Source organism: Balaenoptera borealis (genome assembly GCF_965194805.1).
Source record: "Balaenoptera borealis genome assembly, chromosome: 4".
In the NCBI taxonomy this organism is placed as follows: domain Eukaryota; kingdom Metazoa; phylum Chordata; class Mammalia; order Artiodactyla; family Balaenopteridae; genus Balaenoptera; species Balaenoptera borealis.
The window spans coordinates 45,334,516-45,355,450 of NC_138861.1; the positions used below are offsets into that span (position 1 = coordinate 45,334,516).

At 39.4% G+C, this 20,935-nt stretch overlaps 1 long non-coding RNA gene and 1 pseudogene across 2 annotated transcripts in view; one reads left to right on the forward strand and one right to left on the reverse strand.

Annotated features, from left to right (window-relative positions):
• Nucleotides 1–20,935, forward strand: part of LOC309628461 — a 731,364-nt gene that overhangs the window by 517,472 nt on the left and 192,957 nt on the right. The gene's annotated exons all lie outside the window — the stretch shown is intronic.
• The window catches only part of LOC309628453 (ataxin-2-like protein), a 39,263-nt pseudogene that overhangs the window by 6,389 nt on the left and 11,939 nt on the right, over nucleotides 1–20,935 (reverse strand). Inside the window, exon 1 of the transcript in view lies at nucleotides 1–20,935. This exon is cut by the window's right edge and continues 11,939 nt beyond it. The product of the transcript in view is annotated as an ataxin-2-like protein (transcript).

Here is a 20,935-nt window from a genome sequence, read left to right on the forward strand (position 1 = left end):
CTGCAGTGCATCAGCCGAATTCCTCCATCTAATGAGAACTCATGAATCCTGTCATCAGCTCCTCCCGGAAATCCAGGCGCCTGTCCAGGCTGCTCACCTTGGGAGTGTCCGATGTAGGGGTAGGGTGAGGGTATGGAAGCTGAGAATGCAGGCACCCCACTCTGGGGCATTGCACATTGAGGGGAGCCCCCATGGCTCTGGGGTGGGTGCAGCGGCATCATCTGGGGCAGGTGGGGAGCCCCAGGGTGAGGAGGCTGGGCTACTGTTATTCCAGTTTGGACATGGGTGTGGGTAACATGGGCCATATTGGTGACACTGTGGGGCAGCTGCTGGTGGGCATGGATGCAATACACAGCGGCTGGTTGGGGGAAGCTGCTCTGAAGAGACTGGGCAGAAGGTCCCAGTGGCAGAGAAGGCGGTGTACCTGTCAGGACCCCTGGGTGGTACAGATTCTGCTATGGGTATACACTGCCCAGGTGTGGGGCCTGCCCCACCTGGTGCTGGATGGGACCAGGGTCCACATGCTGGGACTGCAGTTGGCTCCCAATAGGCATGGTGGCTGGTTGCGGCTGGTGGGCATGGAGCTACATGGCATGGTGCAGATAGGACTGGTGAACAGTGGCATAAAGGGTTTGGGGTGTGGGCTGCTCTGCAGAAGTGTACTGAAGGGTGAAGGGTGACACAATGGCCTGGGGATGGCTCCCTGATGTCAGCATGCATGGGTTGCTTTGAAGCATGGGGGCAAACACTGGCTGTGAGGGTAGGGGGCCATGGGCTGCATCATGGTGGGCTGGCCTGGGAACTGCTGTGGGTTGTAGGGGATGTAGGAAGAATAAGGTGTGGCAGCCACCAGAGGTGGGCCAGAAGCAGTGGCAATGGCCTGCATCATTAGAGGGGCTGAAGCTGGCTGGTGTTTGTCCGAGTGCTGGGAGGGCAGGGAGCCTTTTGCTCCCTGGTACTTGCCCTGCTGTCCAGGCATTAAGTTGGACACAGGATTTGTGTCCTGAGGTGCCTGAACATCTGGTCCCATGTGTATCTGAGGTATGTAGGAAATGTACTGGGGGCTTTATAGCCCACTCTGACCTGCTGTCAGCACCGGGATGGAGGGAGTTGAATGAGTCCGGGGCCCAGGAGAAGTTGGAGTACTGGTTGATTTATTAACAGACAGCAGGGGATTAGTGGGATTGAACTCCTTGGCCTTAGGGTTCAGTGTTGACTTCTTCACTTGTTCAGCAACAGGGCCCTCATCCTTGTGATCTCTTTGGCTTGGGCAAGGCAGTGGGGGCTGATCCCGCCCCTCGGTGCCTCCTGCTGGTGGCAGGGGTAGTTTGTCCTCCTCAAGTGATACAGATTCTAAAAGGAAGAAACAGCCCGCATGGGATCTGAAGCCAAAAGACCTCCTTCTCCTTCCCTTTGGCCTCCTTCTTTAGGATCTGGGGAGGGAAAGGATCCAGGCTGGTCTCAAGGGAGCTACTGGGCTGAAACTTAAACTGGGCCCCAAACTTTCTCAGTTCTTCCAGTTGAAAGCGTTTCTGTTTGTTCTGAAGGCCAGGGACTTTCCCAGCTATCCAGGATAGCACCTGGAACTGCAGCTTTCTCTCAGGTTACTTGGCCAGGAGTTCTTTTACATCTCTGGGGGCCAGTGAGATCTTTGGAGAAGCTGGGGAAATGGAGCCTACTCCAGGATCCCCAACTGATGACATCACGGGGATGGAAGCTGAAGAGGTCGGTACTGCTGAGCAGATGGGAGGCTCAGGACAGGAAGCTGAAACTGGGGCGGGGGCAGCTGACTTGGGAGAGCGCAGGGGGTACAGCCAGCCCACTGCAGGAGCAGGTGGAACAGAAGCTTCTCCAGAAGGCCTGTTGCTGGGGGAAGACAGAGTCTTGGTACCTCTCAGAGGCCACTGTGCCTTAGGGGACATGCGGGAAGGGCCTCCATTGATACTGTGTGTCTCAGAACCTGGGCTAGGGCTGCTATTGTCAAGATGGTGAAGACCAAGAGGTGGCAAAGAGCTAAGACCAGGCTGGCCGGCACGAGAACTACTCCATCAAACTCCTCGCCTGGGACATTCCTGAACTCGATGGGGTAGAGGGATATACTTTCCCTCTCTAGATGCCAAGCTGGGGCTCTCTCGCCCTGAGCCCCGTTGCTGAACTGCACTGTTCTCCTCCTCGGTGTGCCCTTCATCATTCTCCATGGCGATCCACAGGCAGTACTGGGGGCTCGATTCAGTCTCTCAAGTCAACTGGGCTGCACACAGCTCTCGCTGATGAAATTCTTCTGAGTTGTCCTTCTCTAAGGGACAAGAAGAGAGACTGCTCTCATAGGCGATCTTTACACTGTAGTTCTCTTCATTGAACTGGAACATTTCATTGGGGTCCCATCAATTGGACATGTCAGACTCCAGGTCATAGTCATCACAGTTGCTGTCGACCCCCTCCCAGCACTGGAGCATCTTCTCTTTGTGCTCCCCACTCACTTTTGAGTTCATGGCAATGGCTGAATCAGTGAACTTGTAGTGAACTTTAGTAGCATAATTGAAGTCAACATTTCAATTGGAAGTGGACAAGCACGACATCACTTGACTCAAACACCATGGTGTCCACAATGTCTTCCTGACGAGGGCCACCTGCTGGCTCCGATGCTTTCTGGTGCACAGTGTTACTGCCAGTTCGAACTTTGAGCTCAGCATCTTGAACATACCTTCACAGGTGGTACCATTCTTCACCTTTACATCACAAGTGGAGCCCACAACAGATGTAAGGAAATGCAGCATTCTGGAATTGCTGTCACCCTCAAACACCGGTGACTGTGGGGTGCCTTTCCTGTGCTTTGTCCCCTGGCGCTGCCTGTGGCCGCTGCCCTGGCCTCTCCTGATGTTTCTGCTGTGGTGGCAGTGGCTGTGGCACCGAGATGCCCTCGGCTCCGGCGGAGCCCTGCTCCCAGCAGCGGCTGCAGGCCCCAGGCAGGGCGAAGCGGCCCCAGGAAGCCCTGGGGCAGCCGAGGTGGAGACCAGGGGCCCCCAGGAGGCCGCCGTTGGGGAGGCTGGTGCTCTTGGGAGGCCAGTGGCCACGGCCTGTTGCATGGGGGCGGCTGCTGGGGCTCGAGGTCTGTTGTGGCGGCTGAGGCTTCAACTTGAGGGCAGCGTCCGGAAGGGGAATTAGGGGGAAGAGAGGGAGAGAGGAGGCCTGGACTGGGCCCCTGCTGGAGAGCGTGGGAAGCGAGGGGGACTGGGAAGCTGGGGCCCCACCACCGCTGGTGGGCAGGGGCGAGCCCTGCGGTGTCGGGAGCTCCATTCCTTTAATTCCAGATAATTTTATCTCACCATAACACATTATTATGACTCAAAGTATTTTATTGACCACCCTAACAAAACATGTATGTAAGTTGAAATTTAATTTTTGCACATGACCATATGACCTAGGGACTAATAGATTTCTTCCGGATTAAGAAACCCCAAAGGAAGCAGATGCTCAGCCTGGAGGAGGCATAGTTTCACATCCAGCAGGCAACATGAGAATTTCTATGCGGTGCTTGTACAATCTCATGTCTCTGGTACTTGGCCAAAAACCAACTGTCATCCATCAGGGGCATCCTCCCTCTGAACAAATAAAACTAAACATAGCAGGTGACCACTATGATCAGCAAGCATCGTTTACCCGAGTAATTGTGCCTATAAGCACTTAAGGAAGATGCATGTTCCTTAAGCTTGCAGATTCAAGCTCCGTTATAGAACAGTCACCCTGCATGATCTGAAGCCTGAAAAGCTGGTCTTCAGGGAGAGACATCAGAGAACTCTGCCCTTGAACCATGATGGAAAGAACATTATGATGTACTATTAACAATTGACACAGCAGCAAAACTCCAAGATGGTCATTAGATTCATGTTTCTTAATTAAGAAGACATACACCATTTCCTCTAGAGCACTGGATGTCCAGTCCATCAGTAGTCTGTAAACTGACAGCTACACGGGTGAACAGTATCCTACCAAGACTCTCTGATCAAGTTGATTACTGCAAACACAGACTTTCTGTCCAAGGCAACAGAACATAATTTTCTGATTCGCTGGTACAATTTTTCTTTGCTTACTTCTAGTCTTGGTTATTATTATTGTACTTTGATACCCTCTGTTAATTGAATAAAGGTTTTTCAACATACTCTCCATTATTTATATTCTGTTATTTTTTTACTCCCTAAGGTCTTCTGCCCCTTAAGGAAAAACAAACTGTCTTGCTCATTTGTCTCTTAGCTACTGTGGTAGTTAATTTTATGTATCAACTTGACTGGATCAGGGGATGCCCAGGTATCTGGTGAAACTATTTCTGGGTGTTGTCTGTGAGGGTGTTTCTAGATGAGACTAGTATTTGAGCTGGTGGGCTCAGTAAAGTAAGTTGCCCTCTCCAACTGCTGGGCATCATCCAATGTGTTAAGGTCCTGAATAAAACAAAAAGGTGGAAGAAGGAGGCATTTGCCCCTTTTTCCTGCCTCATTGCTGCTGAGCTGGGACATCTCATCTCATCTTTTCCTGCCCTCAGGCTGGCATTTACACTATTGGCTTCTCCAGTTCTCAGGCCTTCAGGCTTGGACTGAACTACACCACTGGCCTCCTGGGTCTGCAGCTCGTGGATCATGGGCCTCCTATAGCCTCTATAACTGCATGACCCAGTTCCTCATAATAGATCTCCTTTCATATCCTATTGGTTCTATTTCTCTGGAGGACCCTGACTAATACAGCTACAATTCTGAATTTAATTCATTACTAGACTTGTCTTCTTCTATCTTATTCTGCTGACAGAAGAAATACAAGTTATTCCTTTTAATATTTCAGAAGGTAGATTTCATCCTATAGGCCCCTTCTCGTTCTTAAATTTCAGTCACATAATGCATTCCAAACTTCAGCCTTGTGAAAAGTGGACCTTGACTCCACATCAACAAAATGATTTTTCTCAGGTCATCACAACCCTGTCAACAAAACCTACCACACCAGGAATGGGAACTAATATTGGAGCTACCATAGCTATAATTATCCGTCTGTTCTCTTCAGAGCTGTTTACCTTAAAGGAACAATGACTGGTTCACTACAGTTGATATAAACACTATGCATATACCCAATAGTATCTGTGCCCCTTTCAGGTACTTCTAATGAAAATACCTTCTGCTCTGGAAGCTCCACAAACTAGGTTAAATTTATTATCCAGTTGATGAAATAAAATTTATGTTTTAAGGTAGGACAAGAAAAAATTAAACATAAACTTCTCTCTCTGTGTTAGTTTGGGTCTTCTCCCTCCCTAATGTGCAGGGTGCATCTGCCATACACATTAACCAGAGCCCCTCAAAGATGGAAGAGCCTGCTCAACCTTAAAGATCAATTTTATTTCTTTCTTCTGATGTAACTTCTTAAAAGAATAGTGTTCTTTCCCAGCTCTGTAGAGGATCATGGTGACTTGCTGTTTCTTTGTATGTGTTTACCTGGACTATGTATCCTTGGTGAACTTTATGTAAAATATATCATTTTGATGTATGATCCTTTGTCTCAAAAATGTATATGACTTTGCCTTCCAACTTCTAACAGGTGGAACAGTTCTCACAGCTTGCTGAGAATCTGCTTCCCTGGTTATAATCCTCAGCTTGGCTTGAATAATATTCCATTTTTTCTTCTTATCTTGATAGTAAATTGAATTTTCATTGACACAGTGTTGTCACAAATAATCACATAGCCATTGATTTCCTCTTAGCTAGCCAAGGGAAAATTGATGCTGTAAGAAACACTTCTAACATAAATATTATACCTAGGTAAATACTACAGGTAAGTGAGCACATGGTTTGGGACATTACTCATGCCCAAAACTCTAAAACAGGTCAGGATAATTTAATAGGTCACTACCACTTTCACCCTCACCCCTTATTATTTGAATCTGAAACAGTTTTCATTGTTGGACCAAAAAGGGAGAGACTGAGGAAAACAGTGGAGACATGAGGGGCTAGAAAGCAACTTGCTTAACCTTCATACCCTTAAGGACAGCAATCTTCTGAATATGGAATTTTTTCAGTATTTTCCTTAGATTTTAAATATCTTTCCTCTGATTTCAAACAATCCTGAGGAAATGGTTTTGAGAAGCACTGGTTCATCCTTCACTTTGACTTGTAACAGCTCTCTCACAGGTAATACAGTGTCTCATTTTATGTCAGACAAGGAACTGAAATAAAATCTTGGAGGTTTTATGAAAAGGGTGTGAATTGGCAATAGTCAAACCACTAAGCCACCTCTACTTCCACCCGTTTTTTCCTACCTCCCAACCACACTTCATGTTCTTCAAATACAAGCATGTGCATATGATGTGTTCTAACATCTCTGAACTGCTGTAAGAATGCCTCAGTAACCAATATTCCTTCCAGGAATTATCACAGGTTTTTATTTTTGTATGAGAATTACTAGATTGCCCTCAACATGTCCAAACAGTCAAATCTTTAAAAGCCCTCAATCCATATTCTGATCTTCTCTAGCAAACCAGTTTTTATTTAAAAACTATTACCCTTAAATAGAGAAAAATCATATAAATCTATTTATTTCACCTTTATTATTTAATATTTATTAGATTCTCTTTAATAGACAAACATTTATTTATTTATAAATCACTTTTTGTTATAACTTAATGGTATTACTTATTCTAAAGGTGTTGATCTAATAACTCAAACTTGGATGAGAGAAAACGCTAAATTAAAAGTGTGAAACTTTTTTTATTTATTTGTGTTTATACTCACAGAGAAGCTTTGTAGGGCAATGAGAAGAGCTTGGACTCTGGACTCCAAATACATGATTTCAAGTCCTAGGAATATCCCTTGCTGTGACCTCAGGCAATTTAATGAAACCTGTTACACCTTATTTAAAAACAAAAACTGGATATACTCCAATGTAATTCAAGATGAGGCATTTTACTCTCATTAATAAAACTTATAAGGAGAAATTGTAGTCCAGGACACTTTATAGACAGACTCAGGCACAAAATATCCTTTCCAAGAGGGTAGTGTATAAGTGGTGAGTTTTCCATGACCCCTGATGGTAAGAGTTGGGGGTGGAGAACCTGGGAGAATACTTTAGAAACAGATCTCTACCCTCGCCCACCTGGGAATTCTAAGAGCAGGGAGGGGAGAAGATTTGAATCTGCTGACGGATTGAAACTTCAATATCAACCAGATTTTTAATACTGGAAAATAAGATATGAGTGACCCAAAAGCTCTGGTGTTTATGCAAGATTATCTGTCAGAGATGAGAAAACCAACAAAGCTAGTCTGAAGGGCAGATTTGAAAACAGCACTGAAGCTATTTATTAATTGTACACCGCTAAGTCTAGCCACCCCAATAAATGTTCTATCTGTAAAGCACCTGGCACATAGAATGAGCTCAAGATATGCTAGTTCCTTCCCTCTTACTAGTTCTGGGTCCTTCACAAGGTCAGTCCCTCTGAGGGTCCTCACCTATGACACACAGGGAGTTACCACGAAATCCAAATGAGATCAGGGGTTCAACTGCTGCCTCATTCACACACTTTCTGGTTCCTTGAGTTCCTTTCCTTCTTCACATCCATTCATTGTTAATGTGAAGTCTCAAAACCAAGGAAGTAATACCCAGAAAGGATATGGAAAAAAAAAAGAGAGAGCTGAATTTTAAATTGGCTGTATTCTGATCCTCACAATTTAAGTTTAACATATTTTAACACTGTTCAGGTATTACAAGCTTCCAAAGGAGCAAAGAAAAGAATTCTCCTTCTCTTTGGCAGTTATATCAAATTGAGGATTTAGTTCTTACAGATTTTCTTTTACATGTGCTTCTATAAACTCACAAATCTATAAATGTTAGCATGATTAACAGTTTTGAACTATTTTAATAAACTCTTGCTAATCGTAACTAAGTGAAGAGAAACAGCAGGTTATTGAAGGGAATCAATAAAAATGTATCTGTAAACAATTTTAAAAGACATAAAATCAATGAAGTAAGTGGATTTTATTTGAAAAGTATTTTTCAGAGGAAGTGTTTTGTTGAATACATAAGATTCCCAAAGAACACATTAGTATTTTATATAAATAGTTGAAAAGAGCTTGAATGTGTTTGGAAAGTTCATTCTCTCGCAAAATTTAAGTATTCTACCTGATGACTTAGTATTTTGTTTAGCAGATTTTTGTCCTTAATTAATATGACATTACAGTTTAGGCTTATTCTAATTATCTCAAATTCTAAATCTGTAGAATTGAATGTAAAATCAAAAAATGAATATTGTTTTGCTTCAGTTATAATTTCCATCAACATGAGGAGATACTGGGTAAACAGAAAAGGCAGTGTTGGATGGGGTGAGACCCACGAGAAAGAAGAAACCCATAGCACAACTGAGTGTAAATCAGAGCCTGGGTCCTGGACCTGAAGCTCTGACACCAGTGCTATGGTGGCCTAGGGTGGTAGACAGAAGACTTTAACCAGGCAGGCAATCAATCATTGGGGGTCCAAAAGGACACAGCAGCATGTCTCCCCCATTGTAAAGAGCAGAGTCACAGGGGCTAATATGGAAACTGCTGGCAGGAAGTCTGACAGCAGGAAGCAGGGAATCCAGATATTTGGCTGGGGGTTCAAGGCAAAAACTTCAGTCTTTGAGTGCACCTAAAGACGGCAAAATAGGTTCCTGAAAGTTCTGGGAGGTTTAGTCCTGGAAATGTTATCAGAACTAGAACACAAAGTGAGCACCAAATTAGCTCCAAGTGTGTTTAGTCCCAGATCATAGCACTAAACCCCTTTGGCCTAAATCAGAAATGGTTCTAGCAGTTGGGGTTACATTGAACTTGCAAGTGGATTCAAGAGAACAGGAATTTAATCAGGGTTTTGGTATGTGCTTTCAGATTTATGTTAGATCCTTGAGAGAACTATTCATCATCCTGACTTATTTTTTTCCAGCTCAAAGATGAGATTATTTTTGTGTACATTCCTTAAGGGAAAGTTGAGAGAATTTAATGTGATTATGGCCCTTAAGATCTTTGCATTTATTTTTCTAAATTGGGAAGTCTCAGTGCTAAAGCTTGGTTTAGACAAGGCTTAATTGGAAGTAGTTTATGTGCATATGTGCTACTGTGAAGTGTGCCATCCTTAGAAAGTGTCACCTTAAGCTTTACTGAATGAAAGAACCTATTCTTATCAACACCAGTGGCCCTCAGATTGTATATTTATACACACATGAACACACAGAGACACTCTTTGCAATTGCACTCTTTCTCTCTCTGTACATAAATAAGTATGTATGTTTAAATAGAATCTATATACATACATATCCCGTGCAAGCCTACTCTTTATGTAATATGGAAAAAAGCAACAAATTTCTAAAATTAAATAAACAGAAAGAGGAGTGTTTACTTTGTCCAAAGCTTAATGCAATCACTTCTTAGCCTTTTACAAGAAAGAGGCCAGAATTCAATTGCAAGTTTTCTACACAGTTTATTAAGGTAGAAGATAAAATACATCCTCCAATCAGAGAGGAAAATTGAGAATGAAAAAAATAATAAACTGTGACAAGAGCTGCCTGGGACCCTTAATGGAGCGTAAGTGTTCCTAACATCTGGGGCAGAAATAAAAGTAATTTCTACAGCATGGAAAATGGAAACAGACTCATTTCACTGGGAATCCTCTCCCCCCTTCTATGTGCATTGTTGTGAAACCCAAATGTCCACTATTGTTTCTCCCTACTTTCCCTTTTCATTTCTATCATGCTCTTTAGAAAGAACTCCAGTTATCAATTTCTTATTTGCTCTACCACCCTTTAACTTTTCTTTCATTTATTCTCCTTTTAGTTTTATCCAGTCATATTTCCCACTTTCCTCTCCTTCATTTCTATTGTTTTAACTGTTGATGTTCAGTGGAATACCACTCTATTATTCTTTCCCCATCTGTCTCCAAATTCAATATTATACATACTTGAAATATGTCATGAGAATTTGTTTCAACCTCAAATATTAAATGGAACTTCTTCTCTCTCTCTCTCATTACAATTAGAAAAGATGTTGTATTAGCTAAACTGCCTTTTGAACCATCATTTTATCCCAGAAGCAATGTAGTGCATTTAGTTCCTTTGGGCAGGCCTCCACTTCTACCAGACATTTTAGATTTCTTCTTTACCAGTTCCTCATGAAGTTTACTTTATATTGTCTAGAATAATTTTCTTAGAGTCTTCAGTTGAGACCAAAACTCTTGGTTTTTCAGAGTAAGACTTGATCATCTAATATGCTTAAGAACTGACACATCTCCAACCCTCTGATTTCCCTTCTCTTTTAGCCTTGTACCCTGCTCCTTCTCACACTCCGTATCCTTGGAAGCCCCTAAAACACTCCTTGCACTCGGAGATCTCATTCACTCTCATAGATTCAACTATATGAGTTATTTTCAAATCTACCACCAGTCTCAAAATTACCAACAGAATTTCTTAATCCTACATTCCCAGTTGTCTGTAAATTATTTTCATCTGAGTACCATGAAAATTTCAACCTTCATGTGTTCTAAACCAGTAACTTTCAATTTTTTCTAAACACAGATTCCTTTCTATAATATGTCTTAAATGGAAAACCAGTATTTTTTCAGATTAAAGCTAATAGAATAGCAGGTACTTATTATGAAGTCCTTAAAGGTGACAAATGGGCCATTTTGTTATATGTACACATACTGATACATACAGAAAGAGTTATGGGTAACAAATAAGTTATATTTCTGTATCTTGGTTTTGCACACACAGTGTAGATGGACAATGTGCCCATCTCAGTAGATCTAAATTTAGAAAAGATCACTGAGAAACAACAGTCCCTCAGCAATATTTTTGTAAGAATTCATATTTGTGTCCAAATATGAACGCATAGCAGGAACATGCAGATTTATTCTGAAGTCTGCACAAAGAGTGAGTTGGCGTGGAAGCTCATGTTAATGCCATTGGTGGCCCCATTGAGCTTAAATGTAGATATTATGCAACAAGTTTCATGAGTGTGTTGTTTTATATTAAAATTTGTTGAGTTAATTTTTAAATTATGTTCTATTACTTCCAGAAACTGTGAAATTTCAGCTTTTAAGGAACTATAACAATTTACAAATCACAGTTTAAAAGCCATTCTTTTAGTTGAATGAATGAAATCATTCCTCACCGACACTATTTTCTGATCATAATCTCTATATTCTTTTGGTAAAATGATCACTGCCTCTTATGTTTTCTTCGCATATAACCACAATTTATTTCATTGCTAACTTCAATGTATTACAATTTTTTCTGTCCTTTTTTTTCTACTTCAATAATATTTCCCTTGTCTAGGCTCATATTACCCCACATCTGTATTGCCAAAAATAGCTTCTTACATGGGCTTCCTGTTCTCCACCACCTTTTCTTCCAATTTATCCTTCACTCTGCAACCTGATGAAAATACCACTGTTCTCACACTGGTGCCTTACTCACAAAACTTCAGTAGCCCTCTACTGTTCCAAAACTAAATGCCAAATACTTCTGCTTAATTTATAAGGTTATTCATTATTTAAAAATCTTAATCTTTACATCTCTAACAGTAGACACACAAATATGCACAAATACATGCACACACACACCCCTAACTGAAACATTTCTCCCTCACTCCACATCTATCATATCCATATCAAAATCTGTTCTAGGATCTTCCTTTATACCTTTCCTAACTACACAGAAGCACTCCATTTTAGCCCTTGTGGTCTACACCACTTTTTCAGCAGATAATTATACACTGTTGACTTGTTCTCTTCATTTCATGTCTCCTCCAGCCTAGACGATATGTATTTCAAGAAAAGGAACCTCTGTTTTCTTCATCTCTACTCTCCTCCACCCCACACATGCTCAGAGTGACCACAATAGGCTTGGCATGTGGGAGTAGCCTCTCAAAATCTCTTGAACATTGTCATCTTTTAATCTTCTTATTGAATACTCTTAATTCTTTTATTTTTTTCTTTCATGTATCTTCTTTTTTTTTTTATTACCTTTGTGACTTTCTCAAGATCTGTGTACACATTCTGTATAACTCAGTTTAGCCACATTACATTTAACTCAAGCCCTGTGATAGGGAAGAACTTTCAATACTACTGATTTTCAGATTCCCTTGTGGAGTAGATAGGATGCAACCTTCTTAATCAAAATAGGAAAATTAAATATAACCTTTTACATACACACACACATGCCCACACAAGAGTCATATGAACCCCTAGGAAGGTCCTCTGTCCTATTCTCATTCTGAGAACCAATGCCTGGAAGGATTACTAATGCGCTTTGTTATATCTCTCAAATGGGTTGAAATGAAGGGGGAAAAAAAGTATGGAAGAATTTAAAATTAAAAGAACAAAATATTTGATTACATTACAATTTGAGACTTTTTTCATAAACATAATTAAAATCAAATAACAATCAGATTTAGATTTTTTTCTTACTCCTTCCCTTGATTCAGCCCTGGAGAAACTACAGAAAATAGAAGGAATCAAAGATCCGAAAAAAATAACACCTATGAGAGCTCCATACAGACTGAAAGCATCTCAGAAAGAGTAAAGAGGAATGGTGGTGCAGGAAGCATCTGCCTCTGGCTAAGAGCATTCGGGCCCATCTTTGAGAGACTATGTTGGAGATGTATTATGTTTTCTTCTTCTCTCCACGTTGCCTTAGACAGTTATTGCCTGCCCCATCACCACAGAAATTCCCTCGAGCCTAGACTGCTTGGTCTTGAGGAAACAGATGAATATCAAACAGAATTCAAGGGTAGTTCAAAAATCATCTGGGCAGGGAGCTGGTGTAAACAGGGTAGGCAGGCTAGCTACCCTCAGGCATTCATTATTTGCCTCCTCTCTGCTCCAAACAGCAGGGTTCACATCACTCCAAAGAAATGACCTCTTCTAAGGCTGCTTCTATCTAAGGTGATCTTAAAGGTGAATTCTTCAGATCTATTGGTCCACCTAGTGACTCTGTAGCTGTGTGCACTGGTGTCCCTTCCCTCCCTTTCCTTAAACTCACAGAGATGACAAGTACTTACAGGCCTTTGGTTTTCCCCAATACGTATTAAAAGTTAGAGCAGGAAGACATTCTAAGAGAATATGAACTTACAAGCCAACATGACTAGACTCTTAGAAGAACAATCTTTTCAGCAAAGAAAGCAAAATCAACAATGAATATCACAAGAAACAGTTATTAAAATAGACAAACATTTTAAACAGTCATGATAAATGCTCTTAAAATGATGAATATTAGTAATATTTAATAGGATGAAGTCATAAATAGAAAAAAGTAGAAATGTTAATTTTGAAAAATAAAAGTTATAATAGTTTAAGATGAATAGCAGGATGAAAATAGTAGAGAAATCAATTAGTGCACTTTTAGACTATTTTGAAGAAATCTTCCTGAGAGTAGCATGAAAAGGAAAAAGGAAATGAAATATAAAAGGATAGCTAAGAGATATGGAGAAGAAAAGCAGAACTACCAACATATGGAAAATAAGAATACAGTAAAAAGATAAAATAAAAATAGAATTTTTAATGAAATATAAGGACATCAGAAAGTTCTAAAATCTTCCTATAAAGAAATAAGAATCAGATTTATTTGAGACTTCTTAACAGTAACTTTGGTGACAGGAAGATAACGAAGCAATATTTTTTAAGTATTTAAATAAATCAACTTTGATCTATAATTTTTAATCAGCCAGATTGTCATTTAAATGTGAGACATATGCACAGCTACCTTTCCCAGAGCTTTCTTTGGAGTTAAGTGTTTCCCTGTGTTTATATTTTGGCCAAGGGAAAATGGGCAGAAGTATGACACTTCTAGGCCTTGCCAATAAAAGTATGTGATTCTTCTCTACCCGTATATTGGTTACTATTGATTCCCAAGGCAGTTGGGGAGCTATGTGTTGGATGTAGCATTTCCTCTGTCAGCCCAGGTCCCTGTATGACCATATGGAACACACCACCCTCCCTGGAGCTGATTGTTCTTTGTGTGAGGAAGAAATTTTTTTTTATTATGTAGAATCATTGTTGTTTTGTGGATTATCTATAATAGCAACTTATTTTGCCTCAATACAAGGAATTTTATACAAGCAGACCTAATTTTATTGCACTTTGCTTTATTGTGCTTTGCAGATATTGCATTTTTAACAAATTGAAGGTTTGCGGCATTGAGTAAGTTTACTGGTGCCATTTTTTGCAACAACATTTTCTCACTTTGTGTCTCTGTGTCACATTTTTGGTAATTCGCACAATATTTCAAACTTTTTCATTATTATTTCATTATTATTATTATATTTGTTATGGTGATCTGTGATCTGTTTAATTTCTACTACAATTTGCTGAAGGCTCAGATGCTGGTTAGCACTTTTTAGCAATAAAGTATTTTTAAATTAAAGTATGTACATTCTTTTTTAGACATAATGTTTTGCACACTTAATAAACTATAGTATAAGGTAAACATAAGTCTTATATGAATTGGGAAACAAAAAATCCATGTGACTCTCTTTATTGTGTTATTAGCTTTATCACAGTGGTCTGGAACTGAATTTGCAATATCTCTGAGGTATGCCTGTATTCTGGTAAAAGAATAACAGAAGAGGAAGACATAACAATCATAAACAGATGTGCACCTAATGATATATTTCCAAAACCATAAAACAACTACTGCAGAGAGGAAGAAAAAAATAGGTAAAACAATTATACCTGGAGATTTTAGTCCATCCCACTCTAAAACTGAGGATCAATCAGACAAAAAATAAGCAGAGATATAATAAACAAATTTGAACTATTTAGACTTTGTTAGACATCTACACCTAAAAAACAGATAATTCTTGCTCTTTTTAAGCACACGTGGAATGTTTTATGAAGTATTAGACTATTGAGAAAGCTTCAATTATTTCCCTAATCAATATCTTGTGGATTGTGATACAAGCCATCATACAGAAAATTAGAACTGGTAACAAAATTATAGATTTTAAAATATTTTCATTATTTTCAATTATTGCTTCTATCTACTTTAGAAATTGAGGTCATATAAGCCTCATGAAATGAGCTGGGAAGTTTTGCTGTTTTACTTTTTTTTTGGAACACGTGTATTAGAAATTATTTCTAAGAAGTTGGTAAAATTCACTTCTGAAATTGTCTGAACATACAGGTTAGGGGCATGATGGTGTTTGGTGAATACTTTCTTTTTTTCAATTTCATTGACCATTCTAATTTTATATTTATTCTTGAGTTTTAACATTTAAAATATATTTTTCTGGAAATGTATTTAAGCTAGATTTTGAAATAAATTAACATATACAGCTGAATCTTGAACAATGCAGGGGTCGGGGTGCTAACCACCACACAGTCAAAACTCCATGTATAACTTTATAATCGGCCCTCCATATTTGTGGACCTGCATTTGCAAATTTGACCAACTGCAGATTGTGTAGTAGTTGTTTATAATACGTGTGCATTTATGATTGTGTGCTTGCTTTTGTTTGAAAATGTAACTGTATGAGATTGAATTAATCATACTCTCTTGTTCAAGGTACAATGTCATTTTATGGCCATGCAAGACCATTCTATTTCTTTATGTATTTTTACCTTTTTGCTACCTACCTTGCCCACTTTGACCACCACTGTGTTTATTAAATATATTTTTCTTTGTATGTTTTTTGAAAAATGTATATTATGTTGTGTGCATACATATTTTTATTTAAATAAATAGTGTCATGTTATATAGTTTAAAAATTTCCCTGAGCTCAGTGTGTCTAAGATCCTTCCATACTGCCATGTGCACATATAACCTGTTTTTATTTAATTGCTGGACAATAACCCATGATGTGCTTCCACTGCATTTTGCCTCTCTGCTGTCCTGTATGGAACTCTAGATGCTTCTTCTCCCTGCTATCTCAAATGGCACCAGAATAACTGTACTTATATGTGCCCTCTGAAAGATCTGTGTGAACATTTCTCAGGGATAAATGCCCAAGGAGAGGGTGGGTTATGGAGTACATGTCTGCTTAATTTGACTAGTTACTCTCACACTGCTCCTACTATCCACACACAATAGTTGTTGTATACCCACATCCCACCAACACAGCATTATCAAGCTTTCTAATGTTTGCCAGTTCTATAGGTTTAAAGTGATACCTTATTGTTATTAGAATTTCATATCTCTAATTATTAATGATTTTGAGCATGCCAGTCATGTGAATTTGGTCCTATCTAGGCCTTCATTTGTTCAGGATAGATAGCAAAACATCAAATGGAACAGACTGAGGAATAGTCTTTCTTTAAGGAACAAAGGAAACTCACGAGGTCAAGCCCAGCAGAAGATAATGGAAAGTGTGGATTCCCCACCTGTTATCCTCCCACAGAGAAGTATGCCAGTCCTGGGTGCTGCTTGATGGTCTGTAGGTCTGCATTCCAAGGGAAGACATGCTTCCTCAGTCACTCTCCCTCCTTACAGTTCCAGCATAAGAGCAAGCTTGTCAGTAGGGAACGGTGGTCTACACAGTCATCAGGATTTAGATGGTAATATTTTCAGTTGTTTGGGAATGACAGCTGTTCAATACTTAGAGACCTTGGACAAATCCATGGACTTGTAGAGCAACATGACTTGGTCAGAGACCTAAATCAGAAATTTCATGAACACCGTTCTGCTGACTCATTTACTAGGCAGTGAATTGTGTTTTCTACTTTCTGCCCAAAGAGTGGCCTTTTCTTGACAGTGTCATTCATATCAACTCTGAGAAGCTGTTTAGCAATCTGCTAGTATCCTCCATATTTGGGCCTGGAATGCTGAAGAGGTCCCTGTTCACCAGGGTATTAGTCAGGATCCAGTCAGGAAAACAGAAACCAATTATGTATTTCAAATGGAGGGAATGTGATACAGGAAATTTGTGACACGGATGTTGAAAAAGCTGAGAGAGCAAAAAGGGAATGGAGAAGCAACCCAGATAATAGTAATGCAGGAAGATTGCTTATGACTCTTAGGTCTATGGAAACAAAAGAGAGAATATGACGTTTCCTGAGTATACAAGTGGGACTAGGCCATTTGGTGCTGAAACCAAGGAGGAGAGCCCCCATGGCCAAGTCTAGAATTGGTGAAGGTCTACAACCCCTTTCCAGAAATATTCCTAGAAATACAGAGGAAGGAATAAACGCTTCTTCTATTTTCCCCCCTCTGACTGCCTACTAGGGACTTTTGTTTGTAGAACACAAGACAAGGGAAACAGGATAACATAACTGCAGACTCCCAGACCCAAAATTTCAGTGAAAAATAGAGAAGAACACGTATAGTGCCAGGAGATAATAGGTCATGATGGGCAAAATGGGCATGGAGTTTTGGAGTTGATATAGCTTTAAAAGAACAATACTAATAAGCTTGTAATCCATTTTATTTTGAGAGATGTTATTGGATATGAGACAATATTGGACATTGGCTTATTACCCTGGTCCCAATAAAACCTAAGCCTGATAAAACTAACAGACAGAACTTGGTCTGCCCTGTAAGGCTTCTATTGCCTAATAAAATTATCAGAACCTGGGCTCAACCACTGATCTCTACTTAATAGCCTTAGCCTCTGGCAATATGTGGGAGACAGTGGACAACAAAAACTCACTGTTTTATGGATTTCATAATAACAGTAGTTATATCATCACTTTCCCCCACTGGGACACAAAAAGAAACTTTATGTAGTGGCTGAGGGCAAGTTGGTTCCTCCCTAACATCTTCTTTCCAATCATCATAGTACAATACTATTCACTCTCCCTTTTCTTAATTTATAATTTTTTTATTTTTTATTTTTAAAAATTTTAGGGGCTTCCCTGGTGGCGCAGTGGTTGAGAATCTGCCTGCCAATGCAGGGGACATGGGTTCGAGCCCTGGTCTGGGAAGATCCCACATGCCGCAGAGCAACTAGGCCCGTGAGCCACAATTACTGAGCCTGCACGTCTGGAGCCTGTGCTCTGCAACAAGAAAGGCCGCGATAATGAGAGGCCCGCACACCATGATGAAGAGTAGCCCCCACTTGCCACAACTAGAGAAAGCCCTCGCACAGAAATGAAGACCCAACACAGCCATAAATAAATAAATAAATAAACCCAAAGTTAAAAAAAAAACAAAACTGTCAAATACTAAAAATAAATATAAAAAAAAAATTTAATTGGAGTGTAGTTGATATACAATGTTGTGTTAATTTCAGGTGTACAGCAAAGTGAATCAGTTATACATATACATATATTCACTCCTTTTTTTTTTAGATTCTTTTCCCATATAGGCCATTATAGAGTATTGAGTAGAGTTCCCTGTGCTATACAGCAGGTTCTTATTAGTTATCTATTTTATATATAGTAGTGTGTATATGTCAATCACAGAAAGGCAAATATCATATGATATTGCTTATATGTGGAACCTAAAAAAATTAAAATAGAAAGAGGGTACAAATGAACTTAGTTACAAAACAGAAGTAGAGTCATGAATGTAGAAAGCAATTTATGGTCACAGGGCGGAGGTTGTGGAGGGATAAATTGGGAGATTGTTCTGTTTTAACCCAAACATTAAATTCATCCACAGGAATGAGGCCATGGTATAGAATCCAGCTCTAGCTACAGAGCACTTGAGCTGAATTTCTGTTCTCACCACTCTACAGATACTGCTTAAATCAAAGGGACATATAAATTGTCTTGTTGCCAAATCCAATAGTCCCATCCCAACTCTGATTGCACTTGCCCATTCATTAGCATTCAGCACAATTGATCACTGACTACTACCTCAAACACTTTCTTTTCTTGTTTCTTCCCTGTCTCCGCCTTCCTTGTTTTCTACCAACCTGCCTGCTCCTTTCCAATTTCCTGTGCTAGTTTGTCATCTTCTGTTCAACCTCTAATATCTCAGGTCGATCAGTGTCCTTGTCCCTTCCTTGCACATCTAAACACTCTCCTATAGGCATGTGGTTTCAAATATCTCTTGTATGCCAATAGTTTCAAAATTTATCTATCTCTGATATTTCCCATGAATTTCTCATGCATGTATGCAACTGCCTACTCAAAATATCTGCACATACTTGTGTCTTAGATCCTTCCAAATTAAAGTACCCAAGCAGAATTCTTCATTCTTCATATTCCCAAACAACTCTTCCCCAGACTCCTGGCCTTGGCCAATAACACACACAAGTACCCAGTTGTTCATGCCCCAAAACTAGTAATCATTTATTTTCCTATTTCCACATCAGTATGTACGTGTCTTATCACTTTACCTTCAAATTATCCCAAATCTTCCCTCTTTTATTTTTCTCCAATATTGCTGCCTTAATGCAAGACAATCCCTGCTTATCTGAGCTACTGCAGTAGTCTCCTTTGCTTCCTCTGTTCCTATATCTCCATCTAACCAACACCAGAGCAACCAAAGATATCTTTCAAAATATATGCCTGACCAGGAGACCCCTGCTTATAATTCTCCAGTGATGTCCCATCAATCTTAGCAGAGCATACAATCTCCTCACTTTGGTATTTAAGGCCTTATCTGACAAAGAACTTCACCTAGTACCTTCTCTCTCCCTTACTTCTCCCCTTCTTTCACTATGCTCTTGCTGCATTGACCTCATTCCTGATTCTGAAACATTCCAAATAATTCTCACCTAACGACTTTTGCACCAGTTATTTCTTCCTGTGTCTTCTTATGACTCAGTTCTTAGTTTAAACATCACTACTTTAGAGAGTTTTTCCTTGACCAAAGAATATAATGTTGTCCATAAAACTCTAGTACATACTCAATCTTATTTATTGTGTTTTGAAATTCATATGTGTTCATGAATTGGTAATATTACTGATTTGTTTATTCGTTTGTTTATTACCTCCCCAATCTCCCATTAGAATGTAAACTCAAAGTGTCACATTAGGAGTTGCAGTTCCAAGTGTGCACATTGCTAATGTTTTCAGTTGAAAAGATTTTATTATAAAGTTTCCTAGCACTAAAAATTATGATAGCAACAAAATACTTTTTCTAACAAATCAGCATGTTATGACAATTTTTAGACAGATGGAAATGAAGTGCCTTATGCTAACATTTTATTACATATATGTACACTTGATAATCAAAAGACATTGTTGGTTTAACAACATGTTAAATGACCTGTGCTTCTGAACAAAGGAATTACATTTTAAGTTAATATATTAATCACTGTATCTTAAAAAAAATGTTTAGGGAATTCCCTGGAGGTGCAGTGGCTAGGACTCGGTGCATTCACTGTGGTGGCCCGGGTTCAATCCCAGGTCAGGGAACTAAGATTCTACAAGCCACGAAGTGCAGCCAAAAAAAAAAAAAAAAAGTTTAAAGCCTCCATTGTTTTAGCACAGTGGTTAAATTTGATATTTCATATTGTAGCTCATATACTCTTTTACTTTGTGTGATAATTACATTGCTGAGTTTTAAAATTAAATCTACAAGTGCTTGCATAATACAAACCACTATTTAACAACTTAGGTATATATATCATTATGTAGATGTAGTAGGGATTCTTTGTAATAGTTTGGCTAGTATAACGTAGCATTTTTTTGGTTGCTCTGATTATTTCATTATTTTAAATATAACTGCTTTGAAATTTAAATAACTTTTAGATGAATATTATTTTGAAATGCTATAAAATTTAAGATAAAATACTGAGTTGTTTTATTATTTCATCATAGATGTCAGGATTAAAGAAAAACAGACCTGTTAGAATAGAGCTATAATAATATTATTCTGTGTCATTATATAAAATTTTGGAGAAATTTGTTGAAATGTCTGAAAAAAAGAAAAAAATTCAGAGCTATTACTTTCTGTAAACTGTAGCACAGATGTGCCACTGATAGAGCAAGATATAAATTTACCCTTTACCTCCATATCAACCAAATCTAATGAATTTCAAGAAAAATGGAAAGG